Source organism: Salmo trutta, chromosome 14, assembly GCF_901001165.1.
Source record: "Salmo trutta chromosome 14, fSalTru1.1, whole genome shotgun sequence".
Classification (NCBI taxonomy): Eukaryota; Metazoa; Chordata; class Actinopteri; order Salmoniformes; family Salmonidae; genus Salmo; species Salmo trutta.
In genome coordinates, this window is record NC_042970.1 from 76750484 (window position 1) to 76772867 (window position 22384).

Sequence of the window (22384 nt, forward strand, 5' to 3'; positions counted from 1 at the left end):
GCCAGAGTTGCCCTCCAGTCCGGAGCTCCCAGAGTCGCCCTCCAGTCCGGAGCTCCCAGAGTCGCCCTCCAGTCCGAGGTCTCCAGCGACGCGCATCAGCCCGAGGTCTCCAGCGACGCTATCAGCCCGAGGTCTCCAGCGACGCGCTTTAGCCCTGAGCCTTCAGCGGGGGTGGACAAATTAGGTTGGGGACTAAGGCCAGAGCCTGAGCCACCTCCATAGTAGGAGGATTGGGGAGGGGGGAGGGGTGTAGCACAAGAACCGTCAGTGACAGTGGCCACCCTCCCTTCCCTCCCTTTAGTTTGGGATTATTTTTGTTTTGGGGTTTATTTTTGTGTTTATTTTTGTGTTTTTTTGTTTGAGGTGCATCCGAGGTCTGGGGTATGTTTTGGTCATAGCAGGTTATGGTCAATAATATCAAAGGCTGCACTGAGAACTAACAGTACAGCTCCCACAATATTCTTATTATCAATTTATTTCAATCACTCATCAGTCATTTGTGTCAGTGCAGTACATGTTGAGTGCCCTTCTCTATAAGCATGCTGAAAGTCTGTTGTTAATTTGTTTACAGATAAATACCATTGCATTTGGTCAAACACTATTTTTTCCAACAGTTTGCTAAGAGCTGGCCGCAAGCTGATAGGTCTGCTGTTAGAACCAGTAAATGCTGCTTTATCACTCTTGGGTAGCGGAATGACTTTGGCTTCCCTCCAGGCCTGAGGACAAAGACATTCCTCTAGGCCCAGATTAAATATATGACAGAAAGGAGTGGCTATACTAAACTCATTTTAGCTCAGGGGCCACATGGAGGAAAATCTATTCCCAAGTGGGCCGGACCGGTAAAATCATGGTATATATAACTTAAAAACAACAACTTCAGATTGTTTTCTTTGTTTTAATACGATCAACATAAAACATAAAGCTGGAGCCTGAGGACAGTGTGTCCACAATAGTACAAGCACAACATCACTATTAATCATAAAACACCTCAAGTTTATTTGAAAATTCTAAAGAAAAAGAACACACAAACACACAATGCCTCAGTGATTCACAGAAGTATATCACAGATCACAAAACTATATCAGGGTGTCTCATGCAGCACTTTAAGTGGGGTTGCATAGTTTATTTGACTCCTGATACCTGGCATCTTTTAGCTTTCACCAGCGCATCAATATCAGGTGTCACATCCTAAGTGGCAGCCAACTTCAGGATGTGATTCAAGTGCTTGTGCGTGAGCCTTGAGCGCAGCTTTGTTTTATTTATGCTCATTACAGAGAAAACTTGCTCACAAAGATATGTGGTTCCAAACATGCACAACAGTTTTGCAGCGAGGGCTGTCAAGTTGGGGTAACCTGGCAAGAGATTCTGATAAAATGTGTCCAAGCCAGCTGCGGCAAATTTGCCCTTCATATCCGAGTCACACTGCAAGTCTATAATTTCAAGTTGGATGCTGACGGGCAGATCAGAGGGATTCACGGTGAATGGCGAGCAAAAAACGTTGAAGTCTTTCTCCAGTTCACCAAAAATCTGAAAGCGTTGCTCAAACTCCCGTAACAGTCCCGTTATTTTATCTTTGAACCGCTTCATGTCTGCCACATGTTGGGTCGCGCACACATTTTTCAGACGGGAAGTGAGCTGCATCACCACCGGCGAGTTGCGTCTCCCACAATGACAGCTTCAACTTGAAAGAACGTATGCTGTCATAATACTGCGTGACGACTTTGTTGCGCCCTTGCAGCTGTTTGTTCAAGTTATTCAGGTGCTCTGTAACATCCACCATAAATGCAAGGTCCTGCATCCATTCTGCGGAATGAAATTCTAACACTGGTTTGCCCTTTTCTTCCATGAACTGTTCAATTTCTTCTCGTAAATCAAAGAAACGCCTAAGCACAGCACCTCGGCTTAACCATCTTACCTCAGTGTAGTATGGCAGGCCATAGATGTGGTCTTTCTTTCTCTCGGAGGACCTGAGCCCTAGGACCATGCCTCGGGACTTCCTGGCATGATGACTCCTTGCTGTCCCCAGTCCACCTGGCCATGCTGCTGCTCCAGTTTCAACTGTTCTGCCTGCGGCCACGGAACCCTGACCTGTTCACCGGACGTGCTTGTTGCACCCTCGACAACTACAATGATTATTATTATTTGACCATGCTGGTCATTTATGAACATTTTAACATCTTGACCATGTTCTGTTATAATATCCACCCGGCACAGCCAGAAGAGGACTGGCCACCCCTCATAGCCTGGTTCCTCTCTAGGTTTCTTCCTAGGTTTTTGGCCTTTCTAGGGAGTTTTTCCTAGGGAGTTTTTCCTAGCCACCGTGCCTCTTTCACATGCATTGCTTGCTGTTTGGGGTTTTAGGCTGGGTTTCTGTACAGCACTTTGAGATTTCAGCTGATATACGAAGGGCTATATAAATAAATTTGATTTGATTTGATTTGATCAACTCCGCGGATGAAAATGGCCAGTTGTGCAACATCTGTAATGTCCGTGCTTTCATCAATTGCAACTGAAAACCCAATAAATGACTTTACTTTTTGCTTCAACTGGCTGTCCAAATCCACTGAAAGATCGGAAATCCTGTCTGCAACTGTGTTTCTTGTCAGGCTGATATTTACAAAAGCCTGGCGCTTTTCAGGGCACACAATCTCCGCTGTCTTCATCATGCATGTTTTTACAAATTCACCCTCACTAAATCGTTTTGAAGCCACTGTGATTTCATTAGCAATGAGGTAGCTAGCTTTCACTGCAGCGTCACTGATGTCCCGGCTGTGAGTAAACACAGACTGCTGTTTCTTCAGACCCGCCAACAGTTCATTCACCTTCTCTCTTCTCCGCTGTCCTTGAAAGTTGTCATTTGTCGGCATGAAGACTCACATAGTGGCGACGAAGGTTATACTCTTTCAGCACTGCAACATGCTGTGAACACACCAAACATACAGCTTTCCCATTCAATTCCGTGAATAAATAGGAGGATGACCATTTTTCTTGGAACACTCTGCACTCTGCGTCCACTTTTCTCTTTTTTGACAGAGACATATTGGGGCAATGAGGGTACCAAAGCACATAATGTTAAAAGTAGAAGCCGTAATAAATATTGCGGGCTGCACTTGCTTGACCTACTTGCTCTGCTCCGGTATAAACAGTTTGCTTGCTTAACACAATTGCTATTCCGCCATCCAGTGGACGCAATTGGAACAGCAGTTTCTTTTATTGAAAAATTGCAGCTCATTTTTATACTTTACAAAATCCTCTCGCGGGCCGGATTAAACCCCTTTCCGGGCCTGATCCAGCCCGCGAGCCGGACGTTTGACACCCCTGGGCTATAGAGTCAGGTACCATCCTCAGTAGCTTTCCATCTAAGTTGTCGATGCCAGGAGGTTTGTCATTATTGATCAATAACAATACTTTTTCCATCTCTCCCACACTAACTTTACAAAATTCAAACTTGCAATGCTTTTCTTCCATTATTTGTTTTTTTATGCATGAATACGATGGTTCACTGTTCGTTGTTGGCATTTCCTGGTTAAATTTGCCGCCTTTGCCAATGAAGTAATCATAAGAAATAATTGGCAACATCAAAAGGATTTTGTGATAAATGAGCCATCTGATTTGAGATGTGTGTGTGTGTGTGTGTGTGTGTGTGTGTATAGCACATTTTCAGCAGAGAAAATAGTTGATCATATCAGGATTTACTCAGTGTTGTCCCTAACGAGGTGAGACTACAAAACAGAATGTTCGGCTTACAAAACAGCTTACTGCCAAAATACAAGTTGAGGAAGGCCAGGTAGCTGGCTGTGTGTGTGTGTGTGTGTGTGTGTGTGTGTGTGTGTGTTCGTGTGTGTGTGTGTGTGTGTGTGTGTGTGTGTGTGTGTGTGTGTGTGTGTGTGTGTGTGTGTGTGTGTGTGTGTGTGTGTGCGTGTGTGTGTTTGGACAGCCTGAGTTGCACGCTGCTGTCACCGGCACCTCATTGAAGCGTTCATTCTGAATGGTTAAGTTAAGGGTTAAGGTTTAGGATAGGGTTAAAACAAAAACATTCTAAACAAGTTCCTATCCCTGGGAATGAAGACGCGACCCATGTCGACGATGACCTTGCAAAACCCAAGCCTACTTGATGGTAATAGTGCTCACCTTTGCCCCTAGTGGCCAGTTTTGAAGGCATCTCCCGACGTCCTGGGTACCACAAGAGCTACTTTTTTTTAAAATAACACGTCGCGATCTAAAATTATATTTTATATTTTCCAGAATTCTGTTTTCTCCGTTTTATTTTTCCAGTTTTACATTTTTTTGTAGTTTGTTCTGAGTCCATGTCAAAGTTTAAATCACATCAGAAGACCTTTTTTTAACTAACACATTTAGATGTTAAGCCTACTGCTGCAGCATGTCATGGCACAGTTCCTAAAACAATGGCCGTGGTTATCAGGGAGAGAGGGAAGTGGATAGTCAGAAAGAGACGGATGAGAGGAAGTGGGAGGGGAGAAAGAGAGAAGTAGAGGGAGAAAGAGGTAGAGATAGGAAAAAGAGAAGGAAAGAAAGGAAGGAAGGGAGGGTGTAGACTGAGAAAGAGTAAGAGAAAGACAAGAAGAGACATTTCACAAAGTCATTACATGTTTGCTTCTGTTACGGATACAGTATCCTGTGTATGTATCCTGTGTGTGTGTGTTTCTTTTCTCTCCTTCTCCCCTCACAGGTGATAATCATCAGTCACCAATCAGCCACAATCAGAAGACACCTGTTCCTTTTCCCTCAACCAATCACATCCCCTTTCCCTTAGTTTAAAAACCCAGTCAGTTGTTTTCTCCCCAGATCAATCTTTGTGTTCAGTCTCTCTCTCTCTCTCTCTCTCTCTCTCTCTCTCTCTCTCTCTCTCTCTCTCTCTCTCTCTCTCTCTCTCTCTCTCTCTCTCTCTCTCTCTCTCTCGCTCGCTCTCTCGCTCTCTGTATTGATCTCTTTTGTTTTGCAACTACATGTCACATTTGTCCGGTAATCCTGTGAGTATTGTTTGACTGTTTGTTTGTTTGGTGGGAAAAGAGGGTACTGTTAGGGTTGAACTGGCTATTTGTATGCATAACCTTTATAATATACTGGGGAAGCTATGCTAAGTACATAAACTACGAGTAAATCAACTGTTGAAGACAAGAAGAACTACAACCGGCAACAGGAAGTGCGTCACGACGCTGGGATCAGCCTACACGCCGACGACAGGAGGAGCAAGTTTAAACCACGCTCCTCCTCCCTCGGACAGGCCAGCATTGAGCGGGAAATATCTCTCAGTATAAAAGAGAGAACAATAGGATGTGTCGCTCTCTTCTTCTGTTTTGCCCTGCGAGGTGTCACAGAGAGACCGTATACGAACCACCCATTTACCATACACGTGTTTGCATTAATTAAAGTACAACTAAATCAGAAGTTACTATGTGCTGACTATTTTGTTCTGTTACCAGAAACGAACTGTCGCAACATTAACAGTACCAAGACAAGTCGTTCATGGGCCTACATTACACATAGGAATACTTTGTCTAAGTACCCTAGTTAGAACTGGGCGGACCACCCACTGTATTTTTGGTTAGTTAGCTAGCTGTTGTTGAAGTAGGCTAGTCTAGCTTAGGGGTGTTTTGGATTATTGTTTCTTTGCTTGGGTCCAGATCAGCCCCTTTTCTCACACCCCATTACCGTGTGTTTAGCAATAAACCTTTAGAGTTTGATGGTAAACTTAATTTGTCTGTGGTTATTAGTTCTCACTGTTTCTTATCACTATTATAATTTGCAGGAGTTATGTTAAGGGTCTCGTATCCATCCCCCCTAGACTGCTGGGCCAAACGGATTCGTAACAGCTTCATAGTGGAGCGGGGGAGAGAGAAAGATGCATTACAGGTGGAGAGAGAGATCAAGATGAACAGAGAGAGGGAAGAGAGAGAAGAAGAACAAGATGAACAGAGAGAGGGAAGAGAGGAAGAACAAGATAAACAGAGAGAGGGAAGAGAGAGAAGAAGAACAAGATGAACAGAGAGAGGGAAGAGAGGGGAAGAACAAGATGAACAGAGAGAGGGAAGAGAGAGAGGAAGAACAAGATAAACAGAGAGAGGGAAGAGAGAGAGGAAGAACAAGATTAACAGAGAGAGGGAAGAGAGAGAGGAAGAACAAGATGAACAGAGAGAGGGAAGAGAGAGAAGAAGAACAAGATTAACAGAGAGAGGGAAGAGAGAGAAGAAGAACAAGATGAACAGAGAGAGGGAAGAGAGAGAAGAAGAACAAGATGAACAGAGAGAGGGAAGAGAGAGAAGAAGAACAAGATGAACAGAGAGAGGGAAGAGAGAGAAGAAGAACAAGATGAACAGAGAGAGGGAAGAGGGGAAGAACAAGATTAACAGAGAGAGAGAGTGGGGAGCGGGGATGTGGCTAGGTGAAGAAAAATGGAGAGAGAGGGGAGGGAAAGAGGGAAAGCGGGGTTCCCAAGAGAGGAAGAGAGAAGAGCAGAGATAATGAAAAAGAGGGAGACAAGACGAGAAGAGGAATGGAGCAGAGAGAGGGAAGAGGAGGAAGATGAAGAGAGGGAGGGAGAGCGAGAGAGACCAAGGAACACTGATAGAACAGACAAGGAAGGAGAAAAGGAGCGAGGAAGAAGAGATAGGAAGGAGAGACAGAGAGGTGATTAACTACCACCTCATCAGCTTCACTAGCCTCTCCACACACACACACACACACACACACACAATCTTTCTCTGTCTCACACATACACACCGCACATGGAATCCTCAGGGGTAACATTAAAACCATTGTGGTGTGTAAACCTGATATCTGGGACTTTCTACAAGCTAAATGCTCTCTCTCTCTCTCTCTCTCTCTCTCTCTCTCTCTCTCTCTCTCTCTCTCTCTCTCTCTCTCTCTCTCTCTCTCTCTCTCTCTCCTTCCCTTCTTCCTCACAGACACCCTTCTCTCTATGTATTTTCTCTCTCCCTCTCATAATGAGGCTGAATACAATGAGCCTGCAGTCTAAAACACAAATGCATGTGTACGCGCGCGTTCACCCACACACCCCCTCCCTCCCTCAGTCTCTGTGTTCCCTATGAGTCCAGTCTGTTGTAAATAATTGGGTTTTGAGAAGCTGCTCTCTCTTTCTCTTTCTCTCTCTCTCTCTCTCTCTTTCTTTCTCTCTCTCTCTCTCTCTCTCTCTCTCTCTCTCTCTCACCACACCTTAATCAACCTGATTGATTAGACATGGAGCCTAGGTGGGTACCAGCCATATGCTGTGTGTGTATGTGTCTTCTGTCTTCAAGGAGCCTCTAACTAACCCATATCGATGGCCACACACACGCACACGCACACGCACACACACACACACACACACACACACACAGTGGGATCACTCCAGCTCATTTAGACAGAGTCCACCTCCAGCTGCTACTATATAATCAGCCATATCTCCCACAATGCAGACAGAACATAACAACTGGGACAGAACATAACAACTGCTTCACAAATTGTACCTTATTTTTCCCCAATATAGAGCACTACTGTTGACCAGGATCCATAGAGCTTTGGTCAAAAGTAGTGCACTATATAGGGAATAGGGTGTCATTTGAGATGGAACAGCGGAAAAAATCCTTTCCACCTGTTTTTCATTATTTGTATCCCTGGAAAGCTCAAATTACTCATCACAGACATAAGCCAAGAAGTACATTCATTTTCCAAGAATGTGATGGTAATTATTTTTATCTTTCACAACTTCATTTCTTCCAGAACTTTTTAAAAATATACAGAGAATATCGGACAGCTGAACACACACTGTCCTAATATATACAGTATTTGTCATTTGTCCTAATGTCTAGATAACCCCTCAACCCCACCAATCCAAAAACACACACACCAACCCACCTGTAGACACACACCAGGGAATACTGTAAAGGTCGGCATTATCTTTCACATAATCCAAGCGTGGCAAGGCTCTCTGTGGTGGAGTGTCATTGATTCTGTCCTGTACAGATAGGGAAGCCCTGCTAGGGACAACCAACACCTTAACACCTCTAGGTGACAGGGAGAGCTATGACACCAGAATAGTACAGATCAGAGGAGGCTCCTCAGAGGAGGAAGGGGAGGACCATCCTCCTCAGTGAATTTCATAAAAATATTAAAACATCAAAAAAGTGATCCTTTTTAGGTAAAACTATACTAAATATAATCATGTCACCAAATAATTCATTAAAACTGTTTTGCAATGAAGGTCGACAGTAGCGTTAACAGCACTCTGTAGGGTAGCACCATGGTGTAGCTGGAGGACAGCTAGCTTCCATCCTCCTCTGGGTACATTGACTTCAATACAAAACCTAGGAGGCTCAGATTCTCACCTGCTTCCAAAGACTTACACAGTAATTATGACAACTTCCAGAGGATGTCCTCCAACCTTTGCTGAGCTTGCAGCATGAACTGACATTTTGTCCACCCAATCAAAGGATCAGAGAATGAATCTAGTACTGAAAGCACAAGCTCTTGACTCTTCCAAGTCAAGTTAAACTTTTGGTTTTATAAATTTATTGGCATCGCTGTAACTGCTAAACTGCTTGCTGACTGACTGTACTGCATGATTGTAGCGGGTTTACTAATGCATTCGTTCTAGTAGCTATGTTGACTAGCTATGATGTTAAGTAATATGGTGACAATGATGTAGGCTGTGTAGCGGTTATGATATGAAGGGAAAAGTTGAGAGGAGGAGAGCGCGTACATACAAGAAGGAATTACAACGAGCAAACTGATGATGCTGTTTGTATGTGGCTGCTATGAAAGTGAACTGTGTTTGCGTGTGATCAGGGGTGGATTCATTCTGCCGATTCCGTTGAAAAATGTTTCTTAAATGGAAGCAAACAGAATGAAACGGGGATAAACATATGTGAATTTGTCCAATAGAAACTCTCGTTTGCAGCTGTTGCACTAATGATTACACACTAGATCATCTAGATGCAGGCAAGAGTGTGCAAGGTGGTACTGAATGTGTCAGTCTGTCGACATGATTACTCTAATGTTTCTGTTGACCTGTGCACCTACATTGTAAACTTTCATTCATAAGCTAAGTTGTACAGTAGCAATTTCATAATGGGTACAGGGAAAATGTGAGTATACTGTAGTAGCCTACAACTATCGTGTTACATTGATCTGGGTGAATGGAATAGGAATGCTCATAAAAAAGTAGCCTCCCTCGTTTTAAACGTCAGTGACTGCCACTGGTACAGATGTAGGATCTTAATTTGATCACCCTGTTGTTGCAGGAAATGTCCAGTGTATACAAGGCTTAAAAAGGCTTCTAAAGTTTGTAATTACCACATTAAAATTTCAGACAAAAAATGTATCAACCCATACAAAAAACATTCATTATAATCCACACAATAATAAACATTTCCTGTTGCTGCAGGATTATTTTCCTGCTGTGAGAAATTTGTCAAATTAAGATCCTACATCTATTGGTGGCCTAGAACCCTCATACACACACACACACACACGTGTTAGTAGAATGAACTATGGTAATCTCTCTATGACTAATGATTTCGAGAGACAGACAAACAAAGGGAATTTAAGAAATGTCCCTAAGATCACCAAAGGCTTCCTCTGATCACACACCCGTCTCTCTTCTCTGTATTATTCAACTCCCTTGTTACAATTGGTATACTATCTGCCTGCAGTCACATTGACAGTCTATTCTCCCTGCATCGGTGGGCTGTGTGTGTGTGTGTGTGTGTGTGTGTGTGTGTGTGTGTGTGTGTGTGTGTGTGTGTGTGTGTGTGTGTGTTTAGACTCTGATGGGATTTCTCTCCTTACAGGCGTGCTCTGTGATGTACATCTCAGGTGGTTTAAACACGTTGTTTGGCAGTGAGCAAGACGATTGTCAGGTGTGTGTGTGTGTGTGTGTGTGTGTGTGTGTGTGTGTGTGTGCGCGCGCGTGTGTGTTATTTATTGACATTGGTTGGCAGTAGCTCAAGACAATGGAGATTACACACATTCACTGTTCTACTGAGATGTGACAAATACAGCAGGAGACCTCTCTGGTACCTATGCATAGCAAAGTGTCTGTCTGTCTGTCTGTCTGTCTGTCTGTCTGTCTGTCTGTCTGTCTGTCTGTCTGTCTGTCTGTCTGTCTGTCTGTCTGTCTGTGGGTGTGGGTGTTCCAGTTTTCAGTGATTTACCCTGGGGGTCAGGGTGTGTGAGTTATGATGGTGTTATTGATCCAGCCAGCCTTGGTGTGTAACAGGCCAGACCTGATTGAGCCTCTCACAATTTATTACATAGCAAATAATATCACACACACACACACAGACCCACATCAAATAATATCTGGGCAAATATGGACCTAGCTGTCTCAGTGTGTGTGACCAGTGAAAAGGGTCATTTGCCACAGTAGAATGGTCAGGGCGTGGCAGGGGGGTTGTTTTGTGTGTTTTGGTGTTTGTTGTTTCTAGGGGAATGTGTTCTAGTTTTCATTTTCTATGTTTCGTTTTCCAGGTTTGGCCGAGTATGGTTTCCAATCAGAGGCAGGTGTCTTTCGTTGTCTCTGATTGGAAGCCATACTTAGGCAGCCTGTTTTCCTTTGGGTTTGGTGGGTGATTGTTCTTCGTGAGGTTATTGTTCCTCCAGCGTCACGGTTTGTTGTTTTGTATATACTTGTATTGTTTAATGGTTGCATTCGGTTTCACTGATTTAATAAAACATGTGGAACTACGAAAACGCTGCATCTTGGTCTGCTCCATCAAACAGCCGTGACACAGTGTTAGAAGCTGGGATTCAGGTTATACTAGAAGAAGAAGTTACATGTAGGAACTAACGGTAACCTTGTCAGGCTTTAAAAGGCTGAATTTGTCCAATAGAAACTTTTGTTTGCAACTGTTGCACTAATGATTACACACTAGATCATCTAGATGCAGGTAAGAGTGTGCAAGGTGGTGCTGAATGTGTCAGTCTGTCGACATGATTACTCTAATGTTTCTGTTGACCTGTGCACCTACGTTGTAAACTTTCATTCATAAGGTAATTTGTAGCAGCTTCATAATGGGTACAGGGAAAATTTGAGTATACTGTAGTAGTCTACACCTATCAATCTTACATTGAGCTGGGTGAATGGAATAGGAATGACAGTCATCTAATATGCTGTAATATCAAAAAAATGTGTCCTCCCTCATTTTAAACGTCACTGACCGCCACTGGTACAGATTTAGGATCTTAATTTGTTTTGCAGGAAATGTCCAGCGTAAGGAGAGGTGGAGGATGAAGGGAGAGAGGTGGAGGATAAAGGGAGGGAGGGTGGAGGAGGGGGGGCAGAGGTGGAGGAGGGAGGGAGGGAGGGAGGTGGAGAGAAGGAGAGGTGGTGGAGGAGGAGGGGGGAAGCAGAGGAGGGAGGGAGATGGTGGAGGAGGGTGGAGGTGGGGGGGAGGTGGATAGAAGGAGGAAGGAGAGGTGGAAAGGAGGTGAGATGTGGAAATGAGGAGAGGTGGAGGAGGGAGGGAGGGAGCTGGAGAGAAGGAGAGGTGGGAAGGAGGTGGGATGTGGAAATGGGGAGGGAAGGAGGGAGGGAGGTGGAGAGAAGGAGAGGTGGGAAGGAGGTGAGATGTAGAAATGGGGAGAAGAGAGGTGGAGGAGGGAGGGAGAGAGCTAGAGAGAAGGAGAGGTGGGAAGGAGGTGAGATGTGGAAATGGGGAGAGGAGAGGTGGAGGAGGGAGGGAGAGAGCTAGAGAGAAGGAGAGGTGGGAAGGAGGTGAGATGTGGAAATGGGGAGAGGAGAGGTGGAGGAGGGAGGGAGGAAGCTAGAGAGGAGAGGTGGGAAGGAGGTGAGATGTGGAAATGGGGAGAGGAGAGGTGGAGGAGAGGAAGGGAGGGGTGTTAGTGATCTTGAGGAGTCATGGTCAGTATAGTCGTAAGCCTCCCTCAGAGACAGCCATTGGCTTAATTTGATTTACCCCTCTCTCTCTCTCACACACACACAAACACACTCTCTCTCTCAGGGACCACTGAACCAGACTGAGAGGAGCACTGTGACATATTGCATTGAGAGGAGCACTGTGACATTTTGCATTGAGAGGAGCACTGTGACATATTGCATTGTGGGAGTTCTAGTAGCCTACACTGTGCCCCAACACTGAGAAGATAGATGACTAACCTACAGCACAAGCAAAGCTCGAAATATAAAATAAATATGTTATCGTGAACAAAGATATCCGGCATTAAAAGCGTTGTAGGCAACTCATCCACAGACGACATACAAAGATGTAAAACAAATATATTACAGTGAACAGAGAGATCTCTTGCTGAAAGAGTCTTTTAGAGGCACCGTTCTGCTGTCAAAGCACCCACTCTGTCTCCTGTCTTCTCTCTGATTGGCCGACACGCTTGAGAGAACAGCTAACAAACCATTCAATCACCCCTGATGAAGGATGCTTCGATATTCTAAAATCTTTTTATTTGACAATTTAATTACCCTCCTCTAATCTATAATTGGTTTTCCAGTTGCTGCCAACATGTTTAGTATTTACCTGTTGTGTTGGTTGATTATGCAGAAATTCAAATTGCATATAGACTGATCATCTGTTCATTTATCAAGCAAACTTTTTTCCATACAATGCATCAATGTGTTTATTCAGTAATCTATCCATTCATTTCCATTAATTTGTTGATTCAATCCATCAATCCATTCAACTATGCAATTATGTGTGTTTCTGTTAATGAAGTGTAACGATCCGAGCAAGAGAGGAACTTACACTGTAACAGAATCTGTCTTTTATACTCTGAAATGTATTACTGCAGCATACAGTAAATAATGGAGCACTGTGGGAAAATGTTTGGCGGGGAAATCATTTCTGTATTTGGAATGGTACTGTATTTCCACCCCACAGAACACAGTCCAGGGAGGTGTCTTTGGAGCGCCAAAAACCTTTTTACCACTAGTGGGCTCATGGTATTATTGTTTCTGGCTCATTAACATATTTTGATGCAGTCGTGAGGTAGAATGCTGTACCAGTTGAACTCCTATGTGGTTGTAGTGCCCCATCACAATGTATAAGGGACAGGTTGAAGGGGCAGTAAGTGGTAAATCTTAAATGGTTGAGCATGTTGTCTTTTGGTCTGTTTAGCCCTGTAGTTGCTGTCAGCCATTGTTAAGGCCTCTAGAAGTGCAAGTGATATAAAAACAGCAAATAATCATTAATATGCTGTAATGTGGAAACACTTTACCTAGCAGCCAACCTGCTTGCACCAATCCGTTGTTATTACATTAAAATACAAACCCTTCCCCTCAATGAATTTAATCATTCATTCATTTCATTCATTTCATTCATTTCATTCATTTCATTCATTCCTATTACAGTAGCATCTACTTTTTACGGTATAATACAGTCAATTTTACAGAATTGCACTGTTTGTCATTGATACGGTATTAATATTAGAGGTGTGCTGAATTTTACTTGCCACTGAGCTGCCTGTAAGTTACTGTCAAATTCACCCTTTACAGTGTAGGTACATTTACTAATGCCTTCAGCAATTGCCCAGAACGTGTTTATCCAACCCCTCTGCTTATCCAGACATCCATCGATGCAATTATATATGTGTTTCTGTCTCATAAACCGGTGTTCCATATGTTGCATTTGTTTATGTAGTGATCCATCCATTCATTTCCATACATTTCTGTATTCAACCCATCCATCCATTCACATTAATACCTCACAATAACACCTCACAGCACAATGACACCTCACAATAACACCTCACAATAACACCTCACAGCACAATAACACCTCACAATAACACCTCACAATAACACCTCAGAATAACACCTCACAATAACACCTCAGAATAACACCTCACAGCACAATAACACCTCACAATAACACCTCAGAATAACACCTCACAGCACAATAACACCTCACAATAACACCTCACAGCACAATGACACCTCACAATAACACCTCACAATAACACCTCACAGCACAATAACACCTCACAATAACACCTCACAGCACAATAACACCTCACAATAACACCTCACAATAACACCTCACAATAACAGCTCACAGCACAATAACCCCTCACAATAACACCTCACAATAACACCTCACAATAACACCTCACACTAACACCTCACAATAACACCTCACAGCACAATAAAACCTCAACGCAACATTTAACACCTCACAATAACACCTCACAATAACACCTCACAATAACACCTCACACCTCACAATAACACCTCACAGCACAATAAAACCTCAACGCAACATTTAACACCTCACAATAACACCTCACAATAACACCTCACAATAACACCTCACAATAAAACCTCACAGCACAATAACACCTCACAGCACAATAACACCTCACAATAACACCTCACAATAACACCTCACAATAACAGATCACAGCACAATAACCCCTCACAATAACACCTCACACTAACACCTCACAATAACACCTCACAGCACAATAACACCTCACAATAACACATCACAATAACACCTCACAATAACACCTCACAATAACAACTCACAATAACACCTCACAGCACAATAAAACTTCAACGCAACATTTAACACCTCACAATAACATCCCACAGCACAATAACCCCTCACAATAACACCTCACAATAACACCTCACACTAACACCTCACAATAACACCTCACAGCACAATAAAACCTCACAATAACACCTCACAATAACACCTCACAGCACAATAACACCTCACAGCACAATAACACCTCACAATAACACCTCACAGCACAATAACATCTCACAATTATACCTCACAATAACACCTCACAATAACACCTCACAGCACAATAACATCTCACAATAATACCTCACAATAACACCTCACAATAACACCTCACAGCACAATAACACTTCACAATAACACCTCACAATAACTCCTCACAGCACAATAAAACCTCAACGCAACATTTAACACCTCACAATAACACCTCACAGCACAATAACACCTCACAATAACACCTCACAGCACAACAACACCTCACAATAACACCTCAAAGCACAATAACACCTCACAATAACACCTCACAATAACACCTAACAATAACACCTCACAGCACAATAACACCTCACAATAACACCTAACAATAACACCTCACAGCACAATAACACCTCAACGCAACATTTAACATCTCACAATAATACCTCACAATAACACCTCACAATAACACCTCACAGCACAATAACACCTCACAATAACACCTCACAATAACACCTCACAATAACACCTCACAGCACAATAACACCTCACAATAACACCTCACAATAACACCTCACAATAACACCTCACAGCACAATAAAACCTCAACGCAACATTTAACACCTCACAATAACACCTCACAATAACACCTCACAATAACACCTCACAATAACATCTCACAATAACACCTCACAATAACACCTCACAATAACACCTCACAGCACAATAACACCTCACAGCACAATAACATCTCACAATAACACCTCACAATAACACCTCACAATAACACCTCACAATAACACCTCACAATAACACCTCACAATAACACCTCACAGCACAATAACACCTCACAATAACACCTCACAATAACACCTCACAATAACACCTCACAGCACAATAACACCTCACAATAACACCTCACAATAACACCTCACAGCACAATAACACCTCACAGCACAATAACATCTCACAATAACACCTCACAATAACACCTCACAATAACACCTCACAATAACACCTCACAATAACATCTCACAATAACACCTCACAATAACACCTCACAATAACACCTCACAGCACAATGACACCTCACAATAACACCTCACAATAACACCTCACAGCACAATAACACCTCACAATAACATCTCACAATAACACCTCACAATAACACCTCATAATAACACCTCACAGCACAATAAAACCTCAACACAACATTTAACACCTCACAATAACACCTCACAGCACAATAACACCTCACAATAACACCTCACAGCACAACAACACCTCACAATAACACCTCAAAGCACAATAACACCTCACAATAACACCTCACAATAACACCTAACAATAACACCTCACAGCACAATAACACCTCACAATAACACCTAACAATAACACCTCACAGCACAATAACACCTCAACGCAACATTTAACATCTCACAATAATACCTCACAATAACACCTCACAATAACACCTCACAGCACAATAACACCTCACAATAACACCTCACAATAACACCTCACAATAACACCTCACAGCACAATAACACCTCACAATAACACCTCACAATAACACCTCACAATAACACCTCACAGCACAATAAAACCTCAACGCAACATTTAACACCTCACAATAACACCTCACAATAACACCTCACAATAACACCTCACAATAACATCTCACAATAACACCTCACAATAACATCTCACAATAACACCTCACAGCACAATAACACCTCACAGCACAATAACATCTCACAATAACACCTCACAATAACACCTCACAATAACACCTCACAATAACACCTCACAATAACACCTCACAATAACACCTCACAGCACAATAACACCTCACAATAACACCTCACAATAACACCTCACAATAACACCTCACAGCACAATAACACCTCACAATAACACCTCACAATAACACCTCACAGCACAATAACACCTCACAGCACAATAACATCTCACAATAACACCTCACAATAACACCTCACAATAACACCTCACAATAACACCTCACAATAACATCTCACAATAACACCTCACAATAACACCTCACAATAACACCTCACAGCACAATAACACCTCACAATAACACCTCACAATAACACCTCACAGCACAATAACACCTCACAATAACATCTCACAATAACACCTCACAATAACACCTCATAATAACACCTCACAGCACAATAAAACCTCAACACAACATTTAACACCTCACAATAACACCTCACAATAACACCTCACAATAACACCTCACAGCACAATAAAACCTCACAATAACACCTCACAGCACAATGACACCTCACAATAACACCTCACAGCACAATAACACCTCACAGCACAATAACACCTCACAATAACACCTCACAATAACACCTCACAGCACAATAACACCTCACAATAACACCTCACAGCACAATAACACCTCACAATAACACCTCACAGCACAATAACACCTCACAATAACACCTCACAGCACAATAACACCTCACAATAACACCTCACAGCACAATAAAACCTCAACACAACATTTAACACCTCACAATAACACCTCACAATAACACCTCACAATAACACCTCACAGCACAATAACACCTCACAATAACACCTCACAATAACACCTCACAGCACAATAACACCTCACAATATCAACTCTTGGCACAATGCCTCTCCCCTATTTGACCTAGATAGGTTGTGTGTATGTATTGATATGTAGGCTACGTGTGCGTTTTCTTATTTATGTAGTTCTGTCCTTGAGCTGTTCTTGTCTATTAATGTTCTGTATTATGTCATGTTTCATGTTTTGTGTGGACCCCAGGAAGAGTAGCTGCTGCAAATTGCAATACCAAATACCATCCATTTATTCATGCAATCATGTGCATTTCTGTCTGTGTGACTGATGTAGGAAAGTGCAGTGACACACACACACACACACACACACACACACACACACACACACACACACACACACACACACACACACACACACACACACACACACACACACACACACACACACACGACACAATGATCGAAGCCACCTCCCCCTCTTCCCAGCCAGCCAATGACACATATCGTTAGTTTGATGCAGCAGAACCCAGGACAGGAGACACATTTTCTTCTCTGTACCATTTCAGATGTAGAGAAAGAAAACAGCAGCAAGCATGTCCTAAACAGCAGCAAGCACATAATCACTAAGACATATCACTGAGGAAAAGAAATAGAATTAGTGTAAACAGCGCCCCCTGTTGCTAAATTAGAGGTAAAGTGGCACCACGGAGAGTGGATACGGAGGTACCGAGGACAGTATAAACAGCTCCACCTGATGGTCAATTAGAGGTAAAGGGGTACAACGAACAGTGTAAACAGCACACCGTTGGTCAATTACAGGTAAAGCGGTACCACCGACAGGATAAAAATAAGACTAGAGAGAGAATGAACTAAAGAAGCCTTTTCTCTCCCTCGGCGTTTGTGTGCGCGTGTGCGTGCGTGTGTGAGTGTGTCCTAGGATAGGCCTACATGTGTGAGTGTGTCCTAGGATAGGCCTACATGTGTGAGTGTGTCCTAGGATAGGCCTACATGTGTGAGTGGTGATAAAGGTGACCCCAGTGTCAGTGGACTAGTCACACATTTATCTGATTGTATTTGAAATATTCACAGGTCTACTGTCTGTGAACCACTATCTAAAGCAAATGTTTCATCAATGGTCGATGCGCTGGAGGCAGCCACATAATCAATCAACTGGTAAATTAATTCATTTTAACGCTTTTACAGACCTCACACCATCACCTCATCTTTCTCCTGATACATTAGTGTGGTTGAATGACTGAAATGATATATGATTCATCTAAGGCAGGGCTCTCTCTAGGAACATGGTTGGAGTGAAAACCTACAGGGGAATATCTCTCCAGGAACATGGTTGGAGTGAAAACCTACAGGGGAATATCTCTCCCAGAACATGGAGTGAAAACCTACAGGGGAATATCTCTCCAGGAACAGGGTTGGAGTGAAAACCTACAGGGGAATATCTCTCCAGGAACATGGTTGGAGTGAAAACCTACAGGGGAATATCTCTCCAGGAAAAGGGTTGGAGTGAAATCCTACAGGGGAATATCTCTCTAGGAACATGGTTGGAGTGAAAACCTACAGGGGAATATCTCTCCAGGAACAGGGTTGGAGTGAAAACCTACAGGGGAAAATCTCTCCAGGAACATGGTTGGAGTGAAATCCTACAGGGGAATATCTCTCCCAGAACATGGAGTGAAAACCTACAGGGGAATATCTCTCCAGGAACAGGGTTGGAGTGAAAACCTACAGGGGAATATCTCTCCAGGAAAAGGGTTGGAGGGAAATCCTACAGGGGAATATCTCTCCAGGAAAAGGGTTGGAGTGAAAACCTACAGGGGAATATCTCTCCAGGAACATGGTTGGAGTGAAAACCTACAGGGGAAAATCTCTCCAGGAAAAGGGTTGGAGTGAAATCCTACAGGGGAATATCTCTCCAGGAACATGGTTGGAGTGAAAACCTACAGGGGAATATCTCTCCAGGAACATGGTTGGAGTGAAATCCTACAGGGGAATATCTCTCCAGGAACATGGTTGGAGTGAAAACCTACAGGGGAATATCTCTCCAGGAACATGGTTGGAGTGAAAACCTACAGGGGAATATCTCTCCCAGAACATGGTTGGAGTGAAAACCTACAGGGGAATATCTCTCCCAGAACATGGAGTGAAAACCTACAGGGGAATATCTCTCCAGGAACATGGTTGGAGTGAAAACCTACAGGAGAATATCTCTCCAGGAACAGGGTTGGAGTGAAATCCTACAGGAGAATATCTCTCCAGGAACATGGTTGGAGTGAAAACCTACAGGGGAATATCTCTCCCAGAACATGGAGTGAAAACCTACAGGGGAATATCTCTCCAGGAACATGGTTGGAGTGAAAACCTACAGGAGAATATCTCTCCAGGAACATGGTTGGAGTGAAATCCTACAGGGGAATATCTCTCCAGGAACATGGTTGGAGTGAAAACCTACAGGGGAAAATCTCTCCAGGAACAGGGTTGGAGTGAAATCCTACAGGGGAATATCTCTCCAGGAACATGGAGTGAAAACCTACAGGGGAATATCTCTCCAGGAAAAGGGTTGGAGTGAAAACCTACAGGGGAATATCTCTCCAGGAACAGGGTTGGAGTGAAAACCTACAGGGGAATATCTCTCCAGGAACATGGTTGGAGTGAAAACCTACAGGGGAATATCTCTCCAGGAACATGGTTGGAGTGAAAACCTACAGGGGAATATCTCTCCAGGAACAGGGTTGGAGAGCCCTGATCTAAGGTCTCCCTTTCAGCCAAGAGAACAGCAGAGTTTATTGAGATGATCGTGACTTGTTGTAGCTTGATATCGGACTGAATTGAAAATGTAGGTTACGGTCAAGAACACAATCAGAGCGCGCCGCCTTGTCACCTCTGTACAGGCTACCCGTAGACCGGTAACAGACCTAATTTAATCACTAGCCGTTGTTCACGCACGTACACTCTCACGCACATGCGCACACACTGGGGCGTCATGCACCCTTTATTTTAGTAGTGGCACGAAGTACCTGTGGATGGTTGGAGGGAGGTCCGGGGTGGGATCAGCTCCCCTCCGGAAGTCGGCGAATTTAGCATTTTTCAAACAACCTGAAACAACTTTTTTTCCCTGGATTCTAAAGCCATAGTCATTATGCCTAATTCTATGCATAGCTTTGCTTCGTGGTGCACCTTGAAAGGAGACACTTACTAGGGAGAATGTGCCTTGTCTGCAATGCCCCCTCTGCAAAATACTGCTGACAGATTATGGTAAAACGTGAATTTAAAAAGGAAGTTTAGTCATTCATTTTACATAGGGACATTTTTAAACTCGACTAATCTGAGGGGGCACAAGGGCGTGACGCCACACGCAGACATGTCATATCATCGTGTGGCCCTTTCTACCAGATCTTCAGACGTGTCTGGCCAAATAAATAGCATATCCACTTTACGTGTGTGTACGTGCGTGTGTGCGTGTAGGTTATGTGCGTGCATAAAACAACAGAATTCAAAAATTAGGAAAATAAGTATTTGTGTTTTACCTTTTCTGACATCAATGAGTACTGCGTCGCCAGTCGTTGAGGAGAAGAGGGAAATTCTCACACAACACCGAGAATATTCTTCTGTTTTCTTCTATGTCTTCTATCTTAACTTGCTCAAATCCCCAAAACAGTTGCCAATATCCAGTCAGGAATAAGTCAGGGAATCCGAAGTATACACATTCCAGCTGAGACGGTGAAGACATTCACATAACATAGTTGCAAATGATGCGACCTTAAAATGATGGACCACCTGTGCACTTAAAAACACAGGGCGGCGGTCGGTTTCAAAGCGAGAAGATCAGAATCGGCTCGGATATTCTTTGTAGCTTTAACTCCTCAGTTCACCATGTCTGCGCGCAATAACTGTCTCTTGGGAACAATAATCCACATGCTTTATTTCGCTTTATGAATAATATTCTCCAACCTGGTCCGTTTTTGCTGGGTTTTAAAGTATGATAAACGTTGTATCCAAGTTGATTTACAGAGATAATCTATCCATGAAGGCTCGCGTTGGCGTCCCCTGCGCACCACGCGAACCGACTATTGAAGGCTATCCACTAGAACTCGTTGTGCCGTATCGTCATTCTTCAATGTGGGTAAATCGACTGGTGATCGATGGAGAGAGCATTGGAAGTCCCTCGCAGATGGTGATATGCCCCTTTTCTCCTCCTCTCACCACCGGAGTCAAGCCATTTCCTCCAAGATAACAAAAACGGGTCAAAATTATTCAATAACTGCACGATTAACGTTCAACCTTCATTTTTTTGGAACAAGGCAAAGACAAAAAACAATGAATGGGTTTCCTTACAGTTTAGTGTGGTTAGGTTATTATTAATGCGTAAAATAACAAAACGCACGTAGTCCCTTTTCTCGCCGCCTCTGAATCCATAGAAGATAATGTTTTCACATGAGTCTATTGAAATCCCAAGTCCTCACTGGCTGTCTGGCGTTCCTTGTCTCGCGGCTCAAGTCTGAACGTTCTTCTCCAACTACGGAGAATTCACATCACTTCAGGCGAGTGGAGAGCGCGAGAACCCCAACACCGAGCAGTTAACGTCAAACCCAACGGTTAGAGGCTTTCCCGGATGCCTGTTGACTGACAACTCCCTCCTGGTTCCCGGTACGTTCCAGAATGTCTCTCTGGCAAACGGAAGAGTTAGTCTGATACAATCCCAGTCCCCCGCGTGGGAAAAACAGTGAATGTTTGTCGAAATGGCAATTTAACCTCGAAAACCGGAAAACTATATAGCTTACTTCCCGCTGTTTATTTCCGTTGAAATTCCGCAGAAAACAATCAGCTGCGCAATTATCACTTGGTGGATAACTAGGCGCGCGCTTGTGTGTGATTCAAAAGGAGCAGCGGCGGCGGCGGCGGAGCGACAGGGACAGGCGCGTGGCTGAGCGAGGCGCAGAGGAGAAGGGGAAGCGCACAGATACAGTACTGTATTTATCTAGCTCTCTTTCAATCTGTCATAGAAAACACAGTGAGAGACAGACACACACTCACTCCTAGCACACAGGGGAAATGCCAACGGAAATAGGCCT

At 43.4% G+C, this 22384-nt stretch overlaps 1 protein-coding gene across 1 annotated transcript in view; it reads right to left on the reverse strand.

Moving 5' to 3' along the window:
• The window catches only part of LOC115147879 (voltage-dependent T-type calcium channel subunit alpha-1H-like), an 84314-nt gene extending 62168 nt beyond the window's left edge, over window positions 1-22146 (reverse strand). Inside the window, exon 1 of the mRNA XM_029690143.1 lies at window positions 20840-22146. The gene's annotated coding sequence lies outside the window, so the exon portion shown is untranslated. The remainder of the gene's footprint in view (window positions 1-20839) is intronic.
• Between the last annotated feature and the right edge of the window lie 238 nt (window positions 22147-22384).